This window comes from Panthera onca, chromosome X (assembly GCF_046562875.1).
Source record: "Panthera onca isolate mPanOnc1 chromosome X, mPanOnc1 haplotype 2, whole genome shotgun sequence".
NCBI lineage: Eukaryota > Metazoa > Chordata > Mammalia > Carnivora > Felidae > Panthera > Panthera onca.
Window position 1 is genome coordinate 99,354,674 of NC_138357.1, and position 25,655 is coordinate 99,380,328.

Genomic DNA, 25,655 nt, shown 5'->3' on the forward strand with positions numbered 1-25,655 from the left:
GTTGGCCTTACTGTACCTCGAATTTTCTCTTAATACACAGTATTTTAAATTACTTAATCTATTCTAATTTTTAAACAGCTCATATAATTTTCCAACATATATATCATTCTCTCATTTATTACCTACCCTCATTTATTATTTTCAAATATTTGATCATTGAAAATGAGAATATTTGTCTTTTTTCTTCACTAATATATCTCCCACTCTTTATGATGGTGTGTAACACACAGTAGGTGTCCATCAATAGTTTATAAATGAATAAATAAATGAATAAAGAGTGGTAGTGAAATGTCAATTTACATATATTTTAAAGGCATACATAATGCTTTTCAGTATTTGAATTTCAATAAACTCTAAAGTCATTAAGAAATCAAGGCACCTAAATGAAGAAAATCAAATGCCCATATAAAAATGGGCATTTTAGTAAGAAACTGAGATTGCGAAATTTAATTGAGATACATTTGTCAAGCTGGCTCAGAGTAAATGTTTATTAAGTATATATACCTACATTTATTATACATGTTGTCTATAGCTTAGGCTTATCCCTCCCCTGTTAAAATAATGTCAAATTATTCAGGTAGCAGGCAGAGGTCCCTGGATTTCAGAGAAGCTGGATGCCTCCATCATCACCAGATCATCATAGGTGGCAGTAAGGGGCATTTGGTGGAAAAGGAATCTGGATAAAATGCCAGATTCACTGTTCTTACCAAGATACAGATTTTATGTAATAAGTACTTCTCAATTTGTTGTATGCCTTAGCCAGTTGCCAGTCTTTATCTAGATGGCTGTTTTTGACAAATTTGTCCAGTTCTTTTATATGTTTCTCAAGAGGGAATTTGGGAAGATCTTTACTCAGTCATTCCAGAAAACACACTACCCAGACATGGGACTTTTATGTATCCATGGCATATAGCGTGAGTGAGCTAGCACTAGGTAAAGGATAAGCGTTGGTCTAAAAGACAGTCCAGATAATGGTAAACTAGGACAGTGGCAGTAGTAACAGTATGATGTACAGTGTAGAAAGGTCTTGGCTGGTAGAAATGGCAGAGCATTTTGGCTACTGATTGGATTTGGCAGGTGACAAAAAAGGAGGGTTTAACCCTTGTCTCTAAGATGAAGAAATTGGAACAGGATTGGGTCTGGATAGGAGAATGTAAAGGTTTTGTGGCATAGGTAGGTTGATGTGCCCAGCAGACTGTTGAAAACGTGCATAAGAAGAAAAAATAAAATGCAGTACATTTTCAACATTCCTAAGGAATATAGCCTGGGATCTGAAACTTCTGTAAGTCTCTAAACATGTATGTATTTGAGGAATAAGGAGTAACTGTGAGTGACCAGATACACAGTGGTGAGTAGAAGACAAAAGACGAACTGCCTTAGGATACATCCACTGGCAGTATTCTGCCCTCATTCCCTGGCTGTGTGTCTAGTTTCTTGCCTTGCTGTACTTAGTATTCATATTCATGCTTTAGGAACATCACAATTACTTCGCATCATGGACATCTGTCCATCTCAAATAGTTTAACTGTGAGTCTCTGCAGCCATGACATTTCATCAATAGGATACCAGAGGGCTCCCTAAAGATTTCCTCTAGTCAGGAGTCTCCCCAGACCCTCAGTCTCTCTGATCTTTGCATAGTCTTCAGACCATTTTTCCTTCCCTACCATCTCTCTGATACCTCCTCTTTTTATAAATGTTAGAAAATTATAAATAGAAATACACTTTAAATATGGTCTGAAACAAAGGGTTTTTTAAGCTTTATCTGTATCTGAAGAAACCAACTATCATCATTTCTACTTGATTTTGTGCCATGTTCTTGGTTTTTATTATTTCTTAGTGAACAGGGCCCCTTAGTTATCATTATTATATTTTGCAACATAGAAAACTCAAGGGCATATATTTAATGAAGATGTTATTATGGTGATGAATGTTGTTATTAAGATGTCTTGGAAAATGAATTCATAATAGCTAAAATATAAATTAACTTCTCTCTTTTGAAAATACTTTGTTTCTCTTCATTCTAAAGATATTTGTGTAGGATAGCAACCAGCAGTACCCATAGCAAGACACTCTCCTTTGCCAGAACTTCTAGCGTTCTGTTGTACTTGCCTTGGATGCCATGAGCTATTCATAGATCAGAACCACTCCATTCAAATTCATACAAATATTGCAGCAATTTCAAGTATGTGATACACATACATATATACATATATGTATCTGTGTAGTCCTGAAATTTTATATATTATATGCTATCATATGTAGCTTTAGAGAGACTCAGTTTCAAGCCCAAATTCTGTGTCTCATTCTTCAAGAACCAGATAATATACTCTGGCCCTGGCCATGAGGGTGTGCGTGTTTCTTATCCTTTATAAAACAATGTGTGATTTCTCATCATCATGGTGCCTTGAGTTCACACTTTGTCACATGTCTCTGCTCCAAGGAGATAGTAAATGATAATGCTTAAAAATAGAAAAAAAAATGGTAGAGTCAGGCCAAAAGTAACAAGATAAATCATCAGGGACCATAAAGAGAAGAGCAAAATGATTCAGTTTCTAGATGGTAAATCACACAAGTGCTCCTTGTATTTTGGGCATTAGGAGTACTTTTCAGATTCCATACTTGAATTCAGGGACTGAGGGGTACCACGTCCACTTTTTCAGGAGGCTGAAAACATTGTTGTGGAGTCATTGTTGTCCAGTAAAACCTCATGCTGATTGATGCGCACTGCATGACGTTTCTAGCTGGCTGAGAGATGAGATTCACAATACCCTCAAAATCACAGTGGGGCTGGGACCCAGAAATAGCCATGTCCAGTCTTATTCTGCAGGGGGTGGTGGAGAGGGCCTGTGGACCAGGTGGAAACAACCATGCAATCTCTAGATAGGCAAGGAAGACCACACAGAGAAGGGGCATATTTACTTTCTATTGCTGGCTTTCCAAATTACCATAAATTGAGCAGCTTAAAACAACGCCTATTTTTTTTTAGCTCATAGTTTTTAGATTAGAAGTCTGAGCAGGCTCAACTGTGTTCTCAGTCTAGAGTCTTGTAAGTCCAAAATTAAGGTGTCAGCTGGGCTTGTATATTATCTGGAGGGTCTAGAGGAGCATGTGCTTGCAAGTACATTCAGGTTGCTGGGGAAATTAGGTTCCGTGTGTTTGTAGCACTAAGGCCCCCAGTCCTTGCTGGATGTCAGATGGAGGTCATTTGCAGATTCCAGAAGCCACCTGCATTACTCAGCACTGGCCTCCTCCCTTTTCAAAGCTAGGAATGGTGTGTCAAATCCTTCCTGTGCTTCAAATCATTCTGAATTCTTCTTTTGACTTTTTCTTCTGCCACCAGCTGGAGAAAGTTCTCTGCTTTTAAGGGCTCATGTGATCAGATTAGGCCCACATGAATAATCTCCATTTTAGAGGTCACCTGTGTTGTACAAAATAACACAATCACAGGCACACTATTTTATAACATTCACAGGCTCCAGGATATATGGCCTAAGTCCTCAGGCTGTGTTAGTATCTTATAGCTGCTATAACAAAGAACTACAAGCTGGGTAGTTAAAAACCATTAAAATTTACTCTCACACAGCTCTGGAGGCCAGAAGTCTGAAATTAAGGTGTCAGCAGGGCCCGTTCTGTGGAGGTTCCAAGAGAAAATGTATCACTTGCGTCTTCTAGCTTTGAGAGGCTATTGGGATTCCTTGGCATTCCGGGTACATCTCTCTCTCTGCTTCACCTTTACATTGCCTTCTCTATTGTGTGTATCTGTCCAAAACCTGTCTGCCTTTGTTTTTTTTTAAATATATGAAATTTATTATCAAATTGGTTTCCATACAACACCCAGTGCTCATCCCAAAAGATGCCCTCTTCAATACCTATCACCCACCCTCCCCACCCTCCCACCCCCCAACAGCCCTCAGTTTGTTCTCATTTTTTAAGTCTCTTATGCTTTGGCTCTCTCCCACTCTAACCTCTCTTTTTTTTTCCTTCCCCTCCCCCATGGGTTCCTGTTAAGTTTCTCAGGATCCACATAAAAGTGAAAACATATGGTATCTGTCTTTCTCTGTATGGCTTATTTCACTTAGCATAACACTCTCCAGTCCATCAACTGATGAATGGATAAATAAATTGTGGTTTATATACACAATGGAATACTATGTGGCAATGAGAAAGAATGAAATATGGCCCTTTGTAGCAATGTGGACGGAACTGGAGAGTGTTATGCTTTTGTTTTTAAAAATAAGGATACATGTGAATGTATTTAGAACTCACTCAGATAATCCAGGATAAGCTCCTCTTTTCAATATCCTTAACTTAATATTTTGCCTTACAACATAAAGTAATATTCCCAGGTTCCAGGAATTAGGATATGGACATATATTTTTGGAGTCACCATAAAGCCCTTCATAGAAATTCTGCCTACCCCAAGGCAAGAGCAAGAAAACAAGAGGAAAACGTCAAGGAAAGCTAACAAAAAGAAATCCCATTCAAAAATTAGTCTGGTGACCAAAATCCAAAGTTACATGATAAAATCTAGTATCAAGGATGAACAAAAAACTGAGACTTTGATGCCAGTCACAGTGAAAATAATTGATGGAAGAGCCTGACAAGTAATGTGAGACACATATGTCTGACATATGTCTGACATAGCTCAAAGAGGGCTATGAAGGAATAAGTTCTATAAAAAAGCAGAACAATTTGGAATAAAACTGGTAGGAAATGAAGGTAGTGTAGTATAAACAAAACTAAATACTGTGAAATTGGAAAGTATTTTTTTAATGTTTTATTTATTTATTTTGAGAGTGTGTGTGAGCAAGGGAGGGGCAGAGAGAGAGAGGGAGATAGAGAGAATCTCAAGTAGGTGCTGCGCTGCAAGCGCAGAGCCTGGCTCAGGGCTTGGACTCATGAATCATGAGGTTCGAAATCTGATTCTACAAGCCTGAGCCAAAATCAAGCCTGATGCTTAACTCACTTAGCCACCCAAATGCCCCAAAACCATTAAGTATTTTAATTGAAATAAACCTAGGATCTTTATCAAGAAGGATAAAAGTCTCCTGCTACCCACAATGTGAGATTATTTAATATTTCTGCTCTTGCATGGAGAAACACTGATAGGCAAATAGTGGAATATATCATTAATGTAGATCTCTACCAAGGAAGGTATTTTCCCCCTAGATTATAATCACATAATTACTACAGCATGTTTTGTTTTCTATTTTAATATAAAGTTATAGGTTTTTTTGAGTTTATTTATTTTAGGAGAGAGACAGAGATGGCATGAGTGGGGGAGGGACAGAGAAAGAGGGAGGGAGAGAGAATCCCAAACAGGCCCTGTGGGGCTAGTGCAGAGCCCAATGCGGGGCTTGAACCCACAAAGCCGTGCTATTATGATCATGACCTGAGCCAAAACCAAGAGTAGGACACTTAACTGACTGAGCCACCCAGGTGCCCCTAAAGTGACAAGTTTTGAAAACTTCATCCTCCCCAGCTTCACCTCCCCCCAGCCAATAGGGCACAGATGAGGAGCTCCGTCCACACCAATGGTGAAGTGGGGCAACTAAGCAAGTGATTTAAAGGATGTGAAATGGAGGATCCCTGCACCATCACCACAGTGATGTGACTGGACAAAGGATATGAATGGAACAAAGAACAGCATTCGGGGATCTGGTATAACTGGATAGGTGGCATAAACAGAGCAAGGAAGAAGAGCCATGCCCCAGTGAGGCAGTGGCATAACTGGACAGGGCATATGAATGGGGAGAGGGAGAGAAGTCCTGCCCTTCCAGTGCAGGGGATAACTGGCCAGAGAATGTGGTCACAGGTTATAGGCGGAGCTACACCCCATCCATATAGAGGTAAGAGGACAGGGGATGTGAACGGAACAAAGAAGAGGAGTGCCAAAATGCCTGTGCCGTGGAGGGACTGGACAGGAGAGAGAAAAAGAGCAGTAGTGTGCCATTAGTGCAGTGAGGTATCTGGGCACAGAACATGAATCAGGCAAACACAGGAGCCTGGGTCCTAATGCAGCCATGTAACCTGGTGGAAGAAGTGAACAATGGGAAGAGGAGGAACCACTGTTACTGGGTTGGGAATGTGAGCACGGAAGAAGCACCTGTGCACTGCTCTGATAGGCTCAGCATTCCCGCTGCTATACTATTTAGAGGAAGCCAGGGATGGCTTTGATGCAGGCAATGCAATGCCCTCCTGAGTTAGTAAGACCTACATTGCTCTTCTCCAGTGCCCCAGGAGAATTGTAAGTGTGCCTTCAAGATGGTGTGATTTATGCTCATGGTATCGTAAAACATTTCATCTGCAGTAGGCTGATCTGCTTTCCAGGGTGTGAGGTGATCTGCAGACACTATTGAGCTAGTTAGTGGACAGCCAATTCTCCCATCGTCCTGCTCAGAGCCTGTTGTGTGTTTGTCTCGTATATTGCTGAACACTTTGAAAGCAGAGGTCTTAAATGTTCAAACACTGTAATTGTCCCAAGATATATACTACAATATAAATATGCACAATGGTTACACTCTAGAATATGAGGTAACTAACATGGAAACCAAGTCAATGACCCAAATCCAGCCCAGGTTGTTGTGACTGAAAGTCTTCATGGACTGTCTGGCAGCCTTGACAAACCGAGTTTCAGCCGAAAAGAGAAAGGATCACAAAGCAACCCCTGCCACAGTTGGCACCTTATTGATGTTTCTGCAGGCATGGCCAGGAAATCAATGGGCTGTGAACGCTGAATTATCCTCTTATGCCCGGAAGTGACCCCTGCAGGCCAGGCTGCAAGATGTTAGCAGACTGACTTGCAGGAACACACACCATTCCTGGCTGCTGCTCCTTCTGCTCTGGGAATGGAGGGGCTGCCTCGGGTTCAAGGTTGTGGACCTGACATTCGAAAGCAGCGCTGTGTTCGCCACGGAGCCACCTAGTTAGCCAGATGTCTCTCCCTACATAGTTGTGCTACATTAAATGTGCCAAAGTTAAAGTACATTGAAAAAGATAAGCCAAGTCAACTTTAATGGGTAGAAACTCTAAACCTTTAGACAGTATTTAATACGTAGGGGTATGGTGCTCGTGGAAGAAAGAAGAGGAAATAAGTTTGGGACATAAAGTGGGGAAAGTAACTTTGAGCAGTGTAACCAGGGTTCAACAGAGCCTCACCGCTTCTCCAGGATCCGGTGACTATAGAGTCAGTGCCTCACAGAGCTGGGGCCCCTAATGTACCCTCTCCAGTTATACCGATTGGTTAGTACTTGTGCCTATATATTTGTGATTTTATATTTCTATTCATTTTATATGTATAATATTTGTTGTTAGATAATTCTCATAACATCCTCAATCAGAGGCTCAGAAATACACTTGCACATCTGACACCGATGAGCCTGCATCCCTGTCTCCTAGGATATTTTCTTAACCGGTTCAGGTTAGTTTAGGCCGGTCTTGGAATCCATGACTATCTGAATGTCAGCAATCACTCTCTCTCGGAATTCCTAAGCCGCAGCATCCCTGAGAGGTGGCCACGGAGGGGTTGTCTGGGAGAGGCTCAGCCGGGCTTCTTAACCAGCGCCGCTGAAGAAGTCAGCCTCTGCCTGAAAGACTGTGCCAGGAGTTATGTGTCAGGAGTTACGAAGTAAGCAGGTTGCAGTAGAAACAGAGATACTTAAGACAGTCCTGAGCAGACATTGTCACACTTTTCAGAAGTGTGCTACCAGCACCCCTTTCTCCGGCTGACGTCTCCCTGAGGGATTCCCTCTGCTCCCTGAGGACCTCACCTCCCTGCACCTCACCCACAAGGCAGTTCTTGGATGGGCTCTTTGGTTTTATGACAGTTTATGATAATTCGGATCATTTGGAATTTCGTGTGTCGCAGCAACCCAGCTACTGGTTCCCCAGCCCTCCCCTCCTCCCTTGTTGCAACACAGTCCTCAGTAACTCGTACCTCATTTGATACCCCGAGGCTGTGATCTTCTTTTCCACAACATTAGCCTCAAGAACGGAAAACACACTCCCACAGTGACTTTTATAGCCCAAACCCACCTGCAGTAGGAAGACGAGGCAGAGAAATTTCCGAGTCTGGCTAGAGAAACTTAGCCACAGAGACATAGGTTGGCACAGTCCTTCATCTGCCCACTTTGGGCTGTCCTCACCCAGGTCCGCCAGCCCTTGGCCATCTCAGTGCCACACTAGTGAGAAGTGCCAGTGACCCATGCACTCGGACCCTCTGAAATACCAGCCACCAAGCTATGGGCTTCTGCTGATGTCCTTGCTGCCTGTAGAGGATGCTGCGGTGCCCCTTCCCTGTCCCCTGGTGCCTTAGCACAGGAGCACAAGCTCTGCGACTTCTACCTGCCTGAGGGCTTTGCTCAGCTGCCAGGGCCCACTCTGCCCAGTCAGGACAGCTGCGAGAGCCAGAGGCTTCATGTCCCGGACGCGGTCCTCCGTTGTCTCAGAAAACATAACTGAGGTGCATGCACTGCACTGACTCTCCGGGCTCCCCAGTGGGACTGAGCTCTAGGAATCATCCACAGTGGTAACTTCTTGATACTGTACCTTGTATTGGCTGCCTTCCCTGCCCTGTCTCCCGACTCCTGGGTGGCCTGAGATCAATCCCACCCCAAATGTAACTACTTGCATTTCAGTGTGGTCTCAGGTCTGCTTCCAGCAAATCCAAAGTCAGCTACCGCTTCAGCGCCCACTTCCAGTATCAGATGATTGGCCCCACTAGTCATTATGACCAGCACCCACACTCTTGACATGGAGGAGGTTTCCTGGAATAAGACTGGAATCCTGTCTCTAGGTCTTTCTCACATGGGATGAAGTATGTGAAATGATGCTTTTCTAGAACTATTCCTGCTCTGTGGAGCCCAGCATTTATGTATTTTTCTAGGTCTGTCATGGAGAAACCACCTATTACACGTTTACCCTTTGCTGACAACACGGTGCAGGGACAAGTTCACTCAAAAATGGCAAACTGCAGGAGGTACGCCCTTTATTCTGTGTGCGACCACCTGCATGGCCCTAGGTCCGTGAGGGGGCCGCATTAACAACCCCATCAAAACCTAGGAGTGCTGGCTCCTAAGTGCTTCCCATCACAGACAGAAGGTCAGTCGCACTGCTCTGAGACTTTCTCAAATGGCTACTCTTTCCAGCCCACTGATGTCCACGTACAAATCCGTCATGAGCAGGCAGACTGTTTTGTCTCTTCACTGCTTTCCACTAATACACTTCAGGCCCGATGCACATGAGAAACTTAAACAAGAACCAGACCCGGAAGCACTACTGGATTAGAAAGAAGTTTATCTTTACACGTGTCTACATGGCCTCGTGGTTTCCCTTTCACCCTCTAAGTGACTTCTGTTGCTTCTTCTCCAACTGTCTGCCCCTAGAATTCACTTTTATTTTATGTCTAATTACAGATACCACCAATTCATACTGCAGAGCCATTTTCAGAGGACTTTGGATATTATAAGAAGAACCATTGAAGATTAGGGACCTCCTGGGAAACCTATTATTTCCCAGGTAAGTTTATTTCATTTATTCATTTCACATTTATTATATATTTACTATGTACTGGGCACTGTTGGAAGAACTGGTGATTTAAAGACATAATCCTCTTAAGGAGTATATATTCCAGATAGGGAGTTCATAAAAAACTCAATGCTTCCATCATAATGCATGGCACGAATTAGCCAAATAAAGTTAAAACCTCAAGAAAATGAAAGATCATTAATGTTTTACTGGGAAAACACCACAACCCTTTTCAAATGTAGGCTATAAACATACCTTTTCATATTACACTTTCAAGTAGCTTTTTGAAGTCTACTCCTCCCTTCTGACCACCAGGCCTTTGATTGGAGAACTTAATCCATTTACATTTAAAATAATCATTGACAGGTAAGGAGTTGCTAATGTCATCTTGTCAATTTTCTGTGTGTTTTATAGATCTTTGTTAGTTTTTTTCTCTTTTGTTGTCTTCCTTTGTGATTTGATGATTTTCGGTAGTGGTATGCTTTGATTCCCTTCTCTTCTAGGTCTGACCATCTGTAGAGCAATTGTGTTTAATTCTTTATCAGGCAATTCATGGATCTCCGTTTCTTTGCGGTCAGTTACTGGAAGTTTACTGTGTTCCTTTGGTGATGTCATGTTTAGTGGTATCATTCTTCATAATCCTTAGAGCCTTACATTCACTCTACTCTCCTTTCCCAGCAAGGGGAACTCTCTCTTGGGGAGGGAAAATTCCCTTTTGGTGCTGTGAAGAACTGGCCTGGGGGATAGGAGGATGCAGGCAAAATGAAACTATTCTTCCTATACTTATTATGCATTTATTCACAGGGATTTTTTGCTATAGTGTATTGCTGAAGCTTCTGAAGTGGAATTTGCAGTTCCCCCAAAGCTATTTTAATTTGTGGATAGCTGTCCAGTTGTTGTTTTTTTTATAGTAGGATGGAGGCTAGAATATACTACTCTACCATATTGGTGATGTCCATACTTTGTCTCCTTTTTAAAGAAGTACTGCTTTCCTATTTTGCCAAGCCATTATAAGAGTAGATACATGATTAAATTTGAATTTTGAGAATATCCTATTTCCCCCCTGCCTATCCATGCATGTGTGCACACACACTACATGCACATATGTTCAGGTGCAGATAATGTTTGGGTCAGAGTTGGAGAGGATTGACCTAGTCAGATCAATCACATTCCACTCCAGTATCCTTGCTTCAACTATTGGAAAGGAGGTGTTTTTTTGTGTGTGTCCAGAATTTCTAGCTGTAGGAGAACTGTGTACTTAGAACTGCATTTCTGTATCCACAAGGGAAAAATAATCTAGGGATAAATACAACAAAGAGAAAAGCAAAGTTGAGATATGGAGAACAGAAGGGTGAATCTTATTGACTTAATTCAACCTCCTAGATCAGATGCATCTAATGATATCTGAAGATAGCTTATATCATTCTTTTCATGCCATGTACGCTCTTCATGTCTTCTTTGATTTAACTAGTGCGAAAATATTTTCTGCTGTGGGTTCTGAAAAACACACTGTGATAGTAGGAAAAGATGAACAGAGAGTACTGTGTATGCTCATAGAACATGTGTTTTGTGCTTTGGAGTAAGTAATGAGGTTAGATAATTAGATGAGCTAGAGTATCTCCACAAGGGGAAAAACTCATTTTCTGTCTCTCACAACATGAACCATGAAGTACTCATTGGTTTATATATGACATTTGAGAAATACTGCTGCTCAGTCTTTCTTATCTTGAGGATATCTGAAGAATCCAGAAATTTGTATAAGAAGGCTGTGAATTTATATGTTTATTATTGATAAAGTGGGTGTTTTCTATGAATTTTGTTGTCAAAACAACTTTTTGAGCTTCCTGTGGCAAGTCTCATGATTTCCATTTTACAGAAGAGAATAGTGGGGCAAAAGAAGGTTTTATGGTTTACCCAAGGCTATAAAAATAATTATGGGCTTGGCTGGTATTTGAAACTAGGTCTTCTGATCCTAGATTTGGTGTTTATGTCTCAAGACAACTCCTTAATCCATGTTCAGTAGTGTCTAGTTCACTGGGGGAACTTTTTACATTCATGAGATATCCTAATCATTTCTTTTTTTTTTTTTTTTTTACTCTTTTTAAAAAATTTTTATTTATTTTTTAAATATGAAATTTATTGTCAAATTGGTTTCCATACAACACCCAGTGCTCATCCCAACAGGTGCCCTCCTCAATACCCATCACCCACCCTCCCCTCCCTCCCACCCCCCATCAACCCTCAGATTGTTCTCAGTTTTCAAAAGTCTCTTATGGTTTGGCTCCCTCCCTCTCTAACTTTTTTTTTCCTTCCCTTCCCCCATGGTCTTCTGTTAAGTTTCTCATTTCTTTTTTAAAACTAGAGTTATTGAGGTATAATTCACATACCATTACAGTTCACTTATTTAAAATGTATAACTCATTGGTCTTCAGTCTATTCATAGATATGTGCAACTGTCAACAAAGTCAATTTTAGAATGTGTTCATCACTTGAAAATAAACCCTATATATTTTATTTATTACCCCTATATTCCCCTGCTCCTGAACAACCAATGGACCAAAGAAGAAATCAAAAAGGAAATTAAAAAAAATATCTTCAAACAAATAAAAATGAAAACACAAAATACCTAAACATGGGATGCAGCAAAACCAATTCTAATGGGTACATTAGAATGACAAATGCCTACATTAAGAAACACTGGAGGGGTGCCTGGGTGGCTCAGTCGGTTGAGCATCCAACTTCGGCTCAGGTCATGATCTCGCGGTTTGTGGATTCGAGCCCCATGTCAGGCTCTGTGCTGGCAGCTCAGAGCCTGGAGCCTGCTTCGGATTCTGTGTCTTTCTCTCTCTCTCTCTCTCTCTCTCTCTCTCTCTCTCTCTCTCTCTGTCCCCCGCCCCCTGCAATCACACTCTGTCTCTCTCTACTTCAGAAATAAATAAACATTAAAAAAATTTTTTAAAAAACACTGGAAATAATCAACCTAAGTTTATACCCAAAGAAACTAGAGAAATAATAACAAACTAAGCCTAGAGTTAGCACAAGGAAGGTGATAATAATAAGAGCAGAAATAAATGAAATAGGGAATAGGAAAATAACAGAAAAGATTAATACATCTGAGTTCTTTTTAAAGATAAAAATTGACATTTTAACTAAATTTACCAAGAAAAAAAAGAGGACTCAAATAAATAATAATAAGTACAAGAATAGACTTTACAACTGATATCACAGAAATACAAAGGACCTTAAGAGACTACCATGAACAATTATATGCCAACAAATTTAACAACTTGAAATAAATAAATAAATTTGTATAAATACTCATCCTATTAATACTGAATCATGAGGAATAGAAAATATGAACTGGATGGTAATGAGAGACTGAATCAGTAATCAACTTCCCAAGAAAGAAAATCACAGGACTAAATGCCTTCGTGAGTGAATTCTACCAAATACTTAAAGAAGAATTAATACCAATTCTTCTCAAACTCTTAAAAAATAAAATGAAAGAAAAGTAAAAAAATGACAGAAATAAAAGAAAATGAGTAAAATAAAAATGAAAAAAAGGAGGAAACAATTGCAAACATACTTTATGAGACCAACTTTACCCTGATACCAAAGTCATATAAGGAGACTACAAGAAAAGAAAACTACAGACAAATACCCCTCATAGATATAGATGCAGAAATTCTCAACAAAATATCAGCAAACTGAATTCAGTAGAATATTAAAAGGATCATACAGCATGATCAATGGGAGTTATCCCTGGGATGCAAGGATGGTTCAAAATATACAGATCAATAAATGTTATACATCACATTAATAGAATAAAAGATAAAAGTCATCAGATCATCTCTGTAGATATAGGAAAAGCATTTGGAAAAAAAATACAAAATTATTTTATGATAAAATCCTTAACCAAGTGGATACAGAATAAACATACTTCAACACAATGAAGGCCCTCTGTGTGTGACAAACCCATAGATAACATCATACTCAACAGTGAAAGATTGAAAGCTTTTCCCCTAAAATCAGGAGAAAAACCAAGTGTGTCCACTATCATCACTCCTATTGAACATAGTACTGGAAGTCCTAGCCAGAGCAACTAGGCAAGGAAAAAAAAAAACAGCAAAGGCATGAAAATTGCAAAGGAAGAAGTAACATTGTTGTAGTTGACATGATCATATGCATAGAAAAACCTAGACTCCACCAAAAAACTGTTATAATTAAAAAGATTTAGTAGTTTTAGGATACAAAAATCAAAATACAAAAATCAAAATACAAAACTCACTTGCATTTGATACACTAACAACAAATAAATAAACAATCTCATTCATAAGAGCATCAAAAAATGTTTAGGAATAAATTTAGCCAGGAAGGATAAATAGTTATACACTGAACTTTATAGGACATTCATATAAGAAATTGAGGAAGGCACAAATAAATAGAAAGATACCACATGTTCATGGATTAGAATATACTATGAAAATGTCCATACTGTCCTAAGCCATCTACAGATTCAGTGCAGTACCTATCAAAATCCCAGTGTATTTTTCACAGAAATAAAAAAAGCAATCCTAAAACTAATATGGAACCACAAAAGACCCCAAAGAGCCAAAGCTTTCTTGAGAAAGGACAAAGCTGGAGGCATCATATGTTTTGATTTCAAACATATGATAGAGCTACAATAATCAAAACAGTATGGTACTGATATAAAAACAGACATATAGACCAAAGGACCGGAATCAAGAGCCTAGAAATAACCAGACACATATATGACCAACTAATGTTTCACAAAGGAGCCAAGAATACTTTTTTGGGGAAAGGGTAGTCTCTTCAATGAATGGTTTTAGGAAAATTAGATATTCACATGCAAAAGAATGAAATTGGACCCCTATCTTTTTTTCATTGAAGTATAGTTGACATACAATGCTATATTAGTTTCAGGTATACAACATAGTGATTCAACAACTCCATATATTAAGCTATGCTCACCATAAGTGCGGTCACCATTCATCACAGTGCAATGCCATTATAATATTATTGACTATATTCCCTATGCTGCACCTTTCAATCTTGTGACTTCTTCATTCTATAACTAGGAGTTTGTACCTCTTAATCCCCCTCACTTATTTCACCCATTCCCTCCAGCCCCCACCCCTCTGGCAGCCACTAGTTGGTAGACCACTGTCTTATAACACTCACAAAAATTAACTTGAAATGAATTAAGAACTTAAACAGAAGACCTGAAACCATAAAATTCCTTGAAGAAAACATACGGACAAAGCTCTTTCATGCTGGACTTGGCATTGATTTTTTTGGATTTGATCCCAAAAGCATGGCTTAACAAAAGCAAAAATGAACAAGTAGGACTGTATCAAACTGGAAAGCTTCTACACAGCCAAAGAAATAATCAACAAAATGAAAGGAAACCTATGGAATGGGAGAAAATATTTGCAAATCATATATCCAATAATGGGTTAATATCCAAAATATTTAAAGAACTCCTACAACTCATTAGTCACTAAATAAAAACAAGCTAATTAATTGATTCAAAAATGGGCAGAGGGGCTGACTAGACATTTTTACTAAGAAGATACCAAAATGGCCAATAGGTACCTGGAAAGGTGATCAACATCATTAATCATCAGAGAAATTCAAATACAAACTCCAGTGATTATTACTTTATATTGTTAGAATGGCTTTTATCAAAAAGACAAGAGATAATTGCTGGTGAAGATGTGGGGGGAAAAGGAACCCTTGGGCACTGTTCCTGGGAATATAGTTTGGTATAAACACTATGGAAACAGTATGGAGTTTCCTCAAAAAATTAAAGATAGTACTATCCGTGATCCAGCACTCCCACTCCTGAGTGTATATCAGAAAGAAGTTAAATCACTATCTCAGAGAGATATCTGCACCCCCTTGTTCATTGCATCATTATTCACAATAGCCAAGAAAGTATCCATCAGTGGATGAATGGATAAAGAAAACAGTGTCCGTGTGCATGCATGCACACTCACACACTAAAATGTCATTCAACCATAAATAAAGAAGGAAATCCTTCCATTTATGACAATATAGATGGACCTTGAGGGCATTATTCTAACTGAAATAAATCAGAGAATGAAAGGTAGTGTATGACTCACTTATATGTGAAATATAAAAAAGCTAAACCTATAGAAACAGCAGCTACCTGTGGCTGGGGGGTGTGGGAAATATGCTGGTCAATGGGTACAAACTTCCAGTTATAAAATGAACAAAGTCTGAGAAAGTAATGTACAGCACAGTGACTGTAGTTAACAGTATAGTACTGCATACTTGAAAGTTGCTGAAAGAGTAGATCTTACATTGTTCTCACAACAACAGCAAAATTGAAAATTATGTGAGGTGGTCGATATATTAACTGATTTTATTTTAGTAGTTGCTTTATAATATATACAGGTATTAAATTACTATGTCGTACACCTTCAAATGTACACAATGTTATATATAAACTAAAACTCAATAAAACTGGAAAAAAGTAACGTATGTCAAACACATGCAGTAACCATCCTATTTACCTGTTTTTCCTTTCTATCAAATAGTGAATAAAGTACTTCACAAAATCTAGATCACTGATAAGAAGTGGGACTTCTTTCCAACATATGGTGAGAGTAACTGGAAAATGTATTTGGGAATCACTGAAAGCCCTCGATGACCCATTTAGAATCCTCTTTTCTGTGTGTGTGTGTGTGTGTGTGTGTGTGTGTGTGTGTGTGTGTGTGTGTATGAGTGAATGTAGACACATTACCCTGAGGAACTAGCAACAAAAGTACAGGTGTTTAGAACTCAGACTCTGAAGCCAGGTTGGCCACGTTTAAGTCTTGAATTTACAAGCTGGGTGATCTAGAACAAATTATTCCAGCACTCAGGCAATGATTCTTAATATGGAGATAATAAGAGCTTTTTCAGAGGCTTTTTTTTGTAAAGATTGGATAAATGAATTCATGTGAAAGATGCAGGGCAATACTGGGCATATAGTAAGCAACAGTTATTGCTGTAATTTTAATGACTCCTCTTTGTAATTTATTGAAAGGCAAATGCAGTCACATGAAATGATGGCCTGCTCCTGAGAATCAAATGCAGAATTGCTTCTTTCTCCAGGCTTCTCTGTTGTCCCCAAATCATAGTACTTGGTGGTAATTCTCTAATAAGCAGAAATGGCACAGCAAAGATAAAACAGAGTGAGATGGCCGGAGACAGAAGCATTTCCCCTAAGTTCTGATTTCTACATCCCAAGGGAAGAGAGAAGAGAAAAGCTAGAACCCGAAGTCAGGGGACCTCCGCCGATCACAGCATCTGCAGCTCTGTGCTTCATATTCTGACCTCTGCATATTTACCTTCCTCCCACTTCATGCTCTGATTTGCTTCCTGAGGCAGAGCCGCTGTGTTTCATCAATTAAAACTGGCTCCTGAATCCTCAGCTGTGAGTTTCTCATGACTCCTGCTTTCAATGGGATGCATTTTTATTGTACGGTAAATGTCAGTTTTCATCAGCTCAAACGTCCTCATAACATAATATGACTTGAAGATATGCAAATACCTTCTTACCAGATACTTCTAATTAGGCAGAGGTCTTGGGTGGGGAGGTACTCCCTAATTACTTCTGAGGTAATCAGGAGAAATCACGTTTGATTATATGCTGTACATTGGCTTCAGGAAGCTCAAAGCCAGCATTCACCGCCACAGGGCTTTGGGGAGGCAGGCTCCCAGCTTTTCTTGTCTGGAAAGATACTTGTCTCTCTTCTCAGCTTCCTCAGACCACCTCCTCCCTCTTTGTAGTCACGGTTTGCAGACAGCCAGGGACCTTGGTTGGCATTAAAAGTGGGCCACCAACCAGGCTGAGAGCACATGGCTACACAGTTCTAAAGCCACCCGATAATCAAACCTCAAAGCACACACACAACTGGGTGCCAGGCGGCTTTAATCAGAAATCACTGGGAAATGTCACAAGTGCAGGCATTATGGTTTAAAGGGAACTTGTCAGCTACTGGGGAAATGACAATGATGGTGTCCGGCTTGTGCACAAGACAGGGCATTAGTGCTACTAACTGAATGGAAGAGAAATCCCTTAAGAACTATCACCATGAGAACTTGAGGCCATAAATCCATTTTTATGCACTTTTCCCTGTCATTCTCTTTGGGGCCATTAACTTAAACTTAGTTTGATTCATAATTGTTAAAGGTTCGTGTTCTTAAATCTGATAGGGTTTACGTTAAGCCCCACCTCTGGACTGACAGTAAGCAGTATAACTATGAAATCCAGGGAACATTCCAAATGAGTGTGTGTGGTTTGCCTGAGTCACTTCCACTGTCCTGACTCGGGTATAAATGCAGAAGGAAAGCTCCCCTCAGCGACTCAGTGAATTTTTCTACTCCTGGTTCGCAAGTGTCTGTGGGTTTTCTACTTAAATATGGGGATAAGAGGCAAATTCTCTACTGTGATTGCAGGGATCCAGGGAAGGAGGTCAAATGTCTCTCTGCTGCTGCTGTCTACTAACGTAGAAGAGAATTCGAACCACACTGCAGTGCTCAATGCTTGTGTGACTTAAAGGGTAAAGGAGGTGGTACTGTCAGGTTTGCTTTAGGAACGGGGACTTCCCATTTACCTGGACTGACAAGGGTACAGAATGCACTTTAAGGTCAAGCAGTTGGGCTTTCTACCTCTGAATTTACCAGGTATTACACAAAGATTGCATTCTGATTTCAGAACTTGTGAACTTCTGTGTTCAAAGACAATCTAATTGCTTGTCATTGCCTTGCAGCCCTTATTGGGACAGAGGATAGAGCCATCCACTCAAAGTCCAATCCAAAATGCTAGTCATGTAAAAGTATTCACATTTGACATGTAGCAGTGGGTCGCTTAGGGCTGAGAGGGCTGAGAAATGGTTCAACTGTAACCTAGGATTAGGCAAGAGATAGTAACAGGGGAATGTAATGCCTGACTTTAATCCACATAAATAGCCCGAAGAATAACTTCAAGACAAAATAAGAGCTCTGTGCTCTCCCTTAAGAAAGGTGACTGGGTAAACTATTCAATTTAATTACCCAAAAAATAATGTAAATTACCCATATTTGATAGTTACTCATTGTGCAGCATGACACCCCTAAATTCCAATGTCATTGTTTCAACAGAAAACTTCAGAAACCAATAGACAATTAAACATTCATTCTCTGTCTTAGAGCCACACACCAGCTAAGTATTGCTTAGTCATGTTCTTGGAAGCAATATAAATGCATCTTCTCTCAGCTCACTTTACTGATAAACAGTATCTCTCTCATTCCCCAACTTTGTTGCTTGAGGACTTAAAGGATCATGTTGGGAAAGGGTCTTTAACTTAGAGTATAGAATTGACCTGCCCTTGAGGCTGAATTGGTAGCAGGGGGAAGAAGCTAGAAGATGGTGTTAGTGGACAGGGAAGATGAGTTGTGTTGTTGTTGGTAAAGGACTCTATACATGGCCAGGCAGGACATGGGCATCATAACACATAGAATGAACTGGCATTTGTACCAGTTTGCACTGCACTGCCGGCCTTCAGGGTACATGATACAAATTGGGATCAGTTTGTAAGCAAAACAAAGCATGGGATTTTTAAAATAATTAAAAGGAAACTGTAGCAAAACAGTCACTGCATGAGGGTAGGAAGAAACTGAGCAGAGAACTCAACCTCTTGGCAAAATTATGGCTTAAATATCCCCGCTCCATGTCTTAGTTGTCAACAGGCTACAATTACAAAGAGGAAATGAGGTGTTTGCTGTGGTCTCTGATAGCCACAGCACAACAGGACTGAGCCTGCTGGAATCATAAAACAATGCTGAATCAAATAATTACTGGCACAAAAGCAACTGCAAGTTGCTTTATGAGCAGCGCTGTTCAATTTTCTTTTGGTTTAGTTTAGTTTGTTTCTGGAACTGGCATTTAAAAATTTTTTGGAACAAAGAAAACACTGTTTCAAACATGTTTCCACCAGGGATGTGTGTCCAGTTCCAGGCAACAGTGCCTCAGTGACATTATTTTTCGGCAATCGACCAAAATAAGCTTACAGAACTTCATAGTCAGACATCCAAGGTGACAGGACAGGAGAGTGCACCACTTCACTTGTCACCAACTGAGATAAGGATTCTCTACATCTGTAGGTGAAACACATTCTTTTTTGGCTCATGAGTTCTGAGCAATCAACATTGGCCCTACAGACGTAATCTCATCTATTAGGAACTAAGAGTTCTAAGAAAGCATAAAAAATTTGAAAGCCTGACCTAACTTTATGCAAAATTTCCAGAGCCCTGTGATAAACATAATATGTTTACTCTAAAAAAAATTAAATATATTCTTAATCTGTTGTGCCAATTTTTTTAAAGATTTTAGTTTTAAGTACTCTCTACCCCAAATGTGGGGCTTGAACCCATGACCCCGAGATCAAGAGTCGCAGCTCTTACAACTGAGCCAGCCAGGCACCCCACTTTGTGTCAGTTTTCATTAGCTTTAGAAGATAAGGAGTTACAGGATGTGGGAAAAAAGAAACTGTAATGCAGCAGGGGAAGATGCAGACATATAATACAGACTTTACAAACATTGTGCCTAATCCAATATTTTGCTCATTGAAATTTGTGGCAAAGATGTTCTTTGCTTTTTGTTCAATTCCCACTTGAAGAAGACACTGAAATAATTAGTCAGGAGGTTTTGCACTCTAGCAAAGTAAAGCAGAATTACTCAGATGCTCTTGGAGGAATACTGGTAAAAGGCTTGTACTAACAGCAGAAATGAAAATGGTCGGAGTAACCTACTTTGCGTCTCCTCCTCTGTCAGTGGGTCCTACACCTGCTTTGCTTTGTTGCTATTGGAGGGCATGAAGATGATACTCTTAACAGGCTGCCAAAGGGCCAAAACTGGGTCTACTGCATAAGCTGGATACAGGCAACTGCTAAATGAACAAAGCATCTTACAGCTTAACAACATCTCTTTGCTAACATCTAATTTACTGATACCATTCTATATGTTATCACCAATTACCATTCAGTGATCCCCCTAACCTGTTGATGGTATCCACACAAGCATTGCTGAGGTGGGGCAAAAGGCCAAGTATTTCTTTTTCTTTTTCATGTTTCAAGTTTTTATTTAAATTCTAGTAAGCTAACAAATAGTGTAATATTGGTTTCAGGAATAGAATTTAGTGATTCATTGCTTACATGCAACATCCTTTGCTCAACACAAGTGCCCTCCTTAGTTCCCATCACCCATTAAGCCCATACCCTGCCCACCTCCCCTCCAGCAACCCTCAGTTTGTTCTTTATAGTTAAGAGTCTCTCCTGGTTTGCCTCCCTCTTTTTTTTCTTTCCCCTATGTTCATCTGTTGGGTTACATAAATTCCACATGAATGGAATCATACAGTATTTGTCTTTCTCTGACTGACTTATTTCGCTTAGCATAATAAATTCTAGCTCCATCCGCATCATTGAAAATGGCAAGATTTCATTCTTTTTGATGGCTGAATAATATTACATTGTGTGTGTGTGTGTATACACACACCACATCTTCTTTATCCATTCATCAGTCAGTTGACGTTTGGGCTCTCTTCATACTTTACCTATTGTTGATCATGCTTCTATAAACAACCGGGTGCATGTGACCCTTCAAATCAGTATTTTTGTATCCTTTGGGATACTTAATGATGCAATTGATGGGTCACAGGGTAGTTTTATTTTTAATTATTTGAGGAGTCTCTGCACTGTTTTCCAAAGTGACTGTGCCAGTTTGGTTTCCCACCAGCAGTGTAAGAGGGTTCCTTTTCTCCACATCCTCACCAACATCTGTTGTTTCCCATGTTGTTAATTTTAGACATTCTAACAGGTGTGACACAGTATCTCATTGTGGTTTTGATTTGTATTTCCCTAATGATAAGTGATGTTGAGCATCTTTTCAAGTGTCTGTCAGCCACCTGTATGTCTCCTTTGGAAAAATGTCTGTTCATGTCTTCTGCCCATTTCTTTGCTGGATTACTTGATTTTTGGGTATTGAGTTTGAGAAGTTCTTTATAGATTTTGGATACTAACCCTTTATCAGTAGGTCATTTGTAAATGTCTTCTTCCATTCCATAGACTGCCTTTTCAGTTTTGTTGATTGTTGCCTTTGCTGTGCAGAAGCTTTTTACCTCAATGAAGTCCCAATTGTTCATTTTTGCTTTTGTTTCCCTTGCCTCCAGCAACATGTCTAGTTAGTTGCTGCGGCCGAGGTCAAAGAGGTTGTTGCCTGTTTTCTCCTCTACAATTTTGATGATTTCTTGTCTCACATTTAGGTCTTTCGTCCATTTTGAATTTATTTTTGTGTATGGTGTAAGAAAGTGGTCCAATTTCATTCTTTTGCATGTTGCTATCTAGACCAAGGTATATTCACCTGTGTCATGTGGTGTGATGAGTCTATACTGAAAGTCAGATCCTAGAAGAGTAGCTGGATAAACTGCCCAAAAGAGAAGTGGAGTTGGGGTCTCTGCCTCAGTGACTAGAAGGAGTGAAGGAAGAAGTGATCTTCCTTCAAATATCACAGATTTCCTCCTTTCTTACCAATTGTCACAAGTTTCCTTGAATAGATGTTTCTCTATTAGCTATTTTTCCTTAGGGCCACTTCCAGAGTCTTTTAAAGGTTGTGGGTTTTAGATAGAGAGGTGTAGATGTAGATACATAGATTTATATACTTTTCACCTATGTCACTAGGGAATGTATCAGCAAAGCCTATCACATTATTATTCTGGAAGTCACACTCTCCTCCTCATCTCTTTAACGTTTTTTTGTTTTTTTTTTTTTTTTTAATTTATTTTTGGGACAGAGAGAGACAGAGCATGAACGGGGGAGGGGCAGAGAGAGAGGGAGACACAGAATCGGAAACAGGCTCCAGGCTCCGAGCCATCAGCCCAGAGCCTGACGAGGGGCTCAAACTCACGGACCGCGAGATCGTGACCTGGCTGAAGTCGGACGCTTAACCGACTGCGCCACCCAGGCGCCCCCCTCCTCATCTCTTTACTACCCTTATTAGTTTTCATCAAATTCTGAATCAAAAAGAAACTTTGAATGAATTCTTTTTTGCCAAGCTTTATTGAGGTATGATTGACAAATAAAAACTATATATTTAAGGCATACGATATATTGTATGGATATAGGTACATATTTTGAAATGATAACCATAATCAAACTAATTAACATGTCCATCAACCACATAGTTACCTTTGTGTGTAACGCAAAGTACACACAAAGTGGGGGAGAACATTGGAGATCTACTCCCTTGGCTAATTTCAAGTATATAATACATTACTATTAATTGCAGTCACCATATTGTGCATTAGGTCTCCAGAACTTATTCATCTTATAACTGAACATTTGTACCCTTTCATCAATATCTCCCTTTTCCTCCAACCCCTCAGCCTCTGGTAACAACAATTGTACTCTCTGTTACTATAAATTGAATTTCTTTTTCTGATTCCACTTATAATGAGATCATGAGTATTTGCCTTTCTGTATCTAGCTTATTTCACTCAGCATAATGTCTTCCAGGTTCATCCTGATGGTGGTAAGATTTCCTTCTTTTTTAAGGCTGAATAATACTCAGTTGTGTGTACCTCCATATTTATACATACTCAGGTGTGTGTATACTCACACACACACACACACACACACACACACATCTTTATCCATTCGTTCATTGATGGACATAGGTTGTTTCTATGTCTTGGCTATTGTGAATAATGCTACAATGAACATATATCTTCAAGATAGTGATTTCATTTCCTTTAGATATACACCCATAGTGAGATCATGTGGTAGATCCAGATTTAATTTTTTGAGAAACCTCCATATTGTCTTTCTTAGTGGCTGTGCCTTTTTACATTCCTACCAACAGGGAACAAGGGTTCCCTTTTCTCTACATCCTCACCAGCAGTTGTTACCTCTTGTCTTTTTAATATTAGCCATTCTCATGGTTGTGAGGGGACTATCCCATTGTGATTTTGGCTTACTAATGATTAGTGATGTTGAACACCTTTTCATGTACTTTGGCTGTTTGTATCTCTTCTTTGAAAAATATCTATTCAGATCCTTTACATGTTTTTTAATCTGGTTATTATTTTTTTTGGCATTGAGTTGTATGAGTTCCTTAGACATTTTGGATCTTAGCCCATTATTGGACATATGATTTGCAAATATTTTCTCCCGTTCCATAGGTTGTCTTTTAATTTTGTTTATTATTTCTATTTTGTTTGAATATTGTTGCTCATAGTACTCTCTTACGATTCTTTACATTTCTTTGTATCTATGTAATGTCTCCTTTTTCATTTCTGGTTATTTGAGTCTTCTTTGTTTCTTAGTGTAGCAAAAAGTTGGTTGGTTTTATCCTTAAAAAAAAAAACTTAGTTCCATTGATCTCTATTGTTTTTCTAGTTTCTATTGCACTTATTTCTACACTAATCTTTATTATCTCCTTTGTGCTAAGTTTGGGCTTAGTTTGTTCTGTGTTTTCTAGTTCCTTGAGGTGTAAAGTTAGGTTGTCTATTTGAGATCATGCTTTTACCTTAATATAGGCATTTATTACTATAAAATTCCATCCTAGAATTGCATTTGTTGCATCCATATGTTCTGGTATATTTCTGTTTTCATTTGTCAAAATACTGATTTCTGTATTGATCTATTCTTTGAATAATTGGTTTTTCAGAAGCATATTGCTTAATTTCTACGTATTTGCGAATTTTTCCTTTTTCTTCCTGTTATTAGTGTCATGCTATTGTGATCAGAAAAGATGTTTGATATGGTTTAATCTTTCTGAATTTGTTTAGGCTTGTTTTGTACCCTAACATATGATTTATCCCGGATAATGTTCTGTGTATGCTTGAGAAGAATTTGTATTCTGCTTCTGTTGGATAGAATGTTCTGTGAATGTCTGTTTGGTCCATTTGGTATAAAGTGTAGTTCAAGTTCAGTCTTTCCTTAATGGCTTTCTGTCTTGATGGTCTATCCTGTGTTGAAAGTGTTGTAGGCAACATAACTTGGGCCTTGTTTTTTTATGCATTCAGCCATTCTGTGTATTTTTATTGGAGTGTTTAATCTGTTTATATTTAATTATTGATAAGTGAGGATGTATTGCTACCATCTTGTTAACCAGTTTCTGTTTTATAGATCTTTGTTCCCTTCTTCTCTTGCTGTCTTCCTCTGTGATTTGATAACTTTCCTTCATGGTAAGCTTTGATTATTTTTTGTCTTTTGTATACCACATATAGGCTTTTGTTTTGTGGTTATCATGAGGCTTAGGTAAAACCTCTTATAGTTAAAACAGTCTTTCAAACTGACACCAACTCAACTTTGATTACATATAAATGCTCTACACGCTTTATGTTTTTGATATCACAACTTACATATTTTTATATTTTGTATCTATTCATAAGTCATAATTATAGTTATTCTTAATACTTCTGGATTTTAACCATTATACTAGCATTAAAGGTGATTTATATACAATCATTACAATATTAGAGTATTTTGAATTTGAATATATATTTATCTTTACCAGTGAATTTTAACCTTTTTTGTTTTTTTCATATTACTCATTAGTGTCCTTTCATTCCAGCTTAAAGAATTCCTTTGGATATTTCTTGTAAGGCAGGTCTGTGGTGATGAAGTCTCTTAGCTTTTGTTTGTCATTTGTCAGGGAAGGTCTTTATCTTACCTTCATTTCTGAAGGACATTGTTACTGAGTAAAGTATTCTTGGTTGGCAGTCATTTTCTTTCAGTACCTTAAATATGTCTTCCCATGTCTCCTGGCCTGTGAGGTTTCTGCTGAGAAATCTACTTATAGTCTTATGGGGATTTCCATGTAAATGATGAGACTCTTTCCTCTGGCTACTTTTAAAATTCTTTGTCTCTCATCCAGAAGGCCAGTAGACACAGGAAAAGATGCTCATCATCAGGGAAATGCAAATCAAAATGACAATGTGTCATCACCATACCCTCATCAACATAGGTAAAATCAATATCACAAGAAACAACAGGTGTTGGTGAGGATGTGGAGAAAAGGGAATACTCTTGCATTATTGGTGGGAATGCAAAATTGTGCA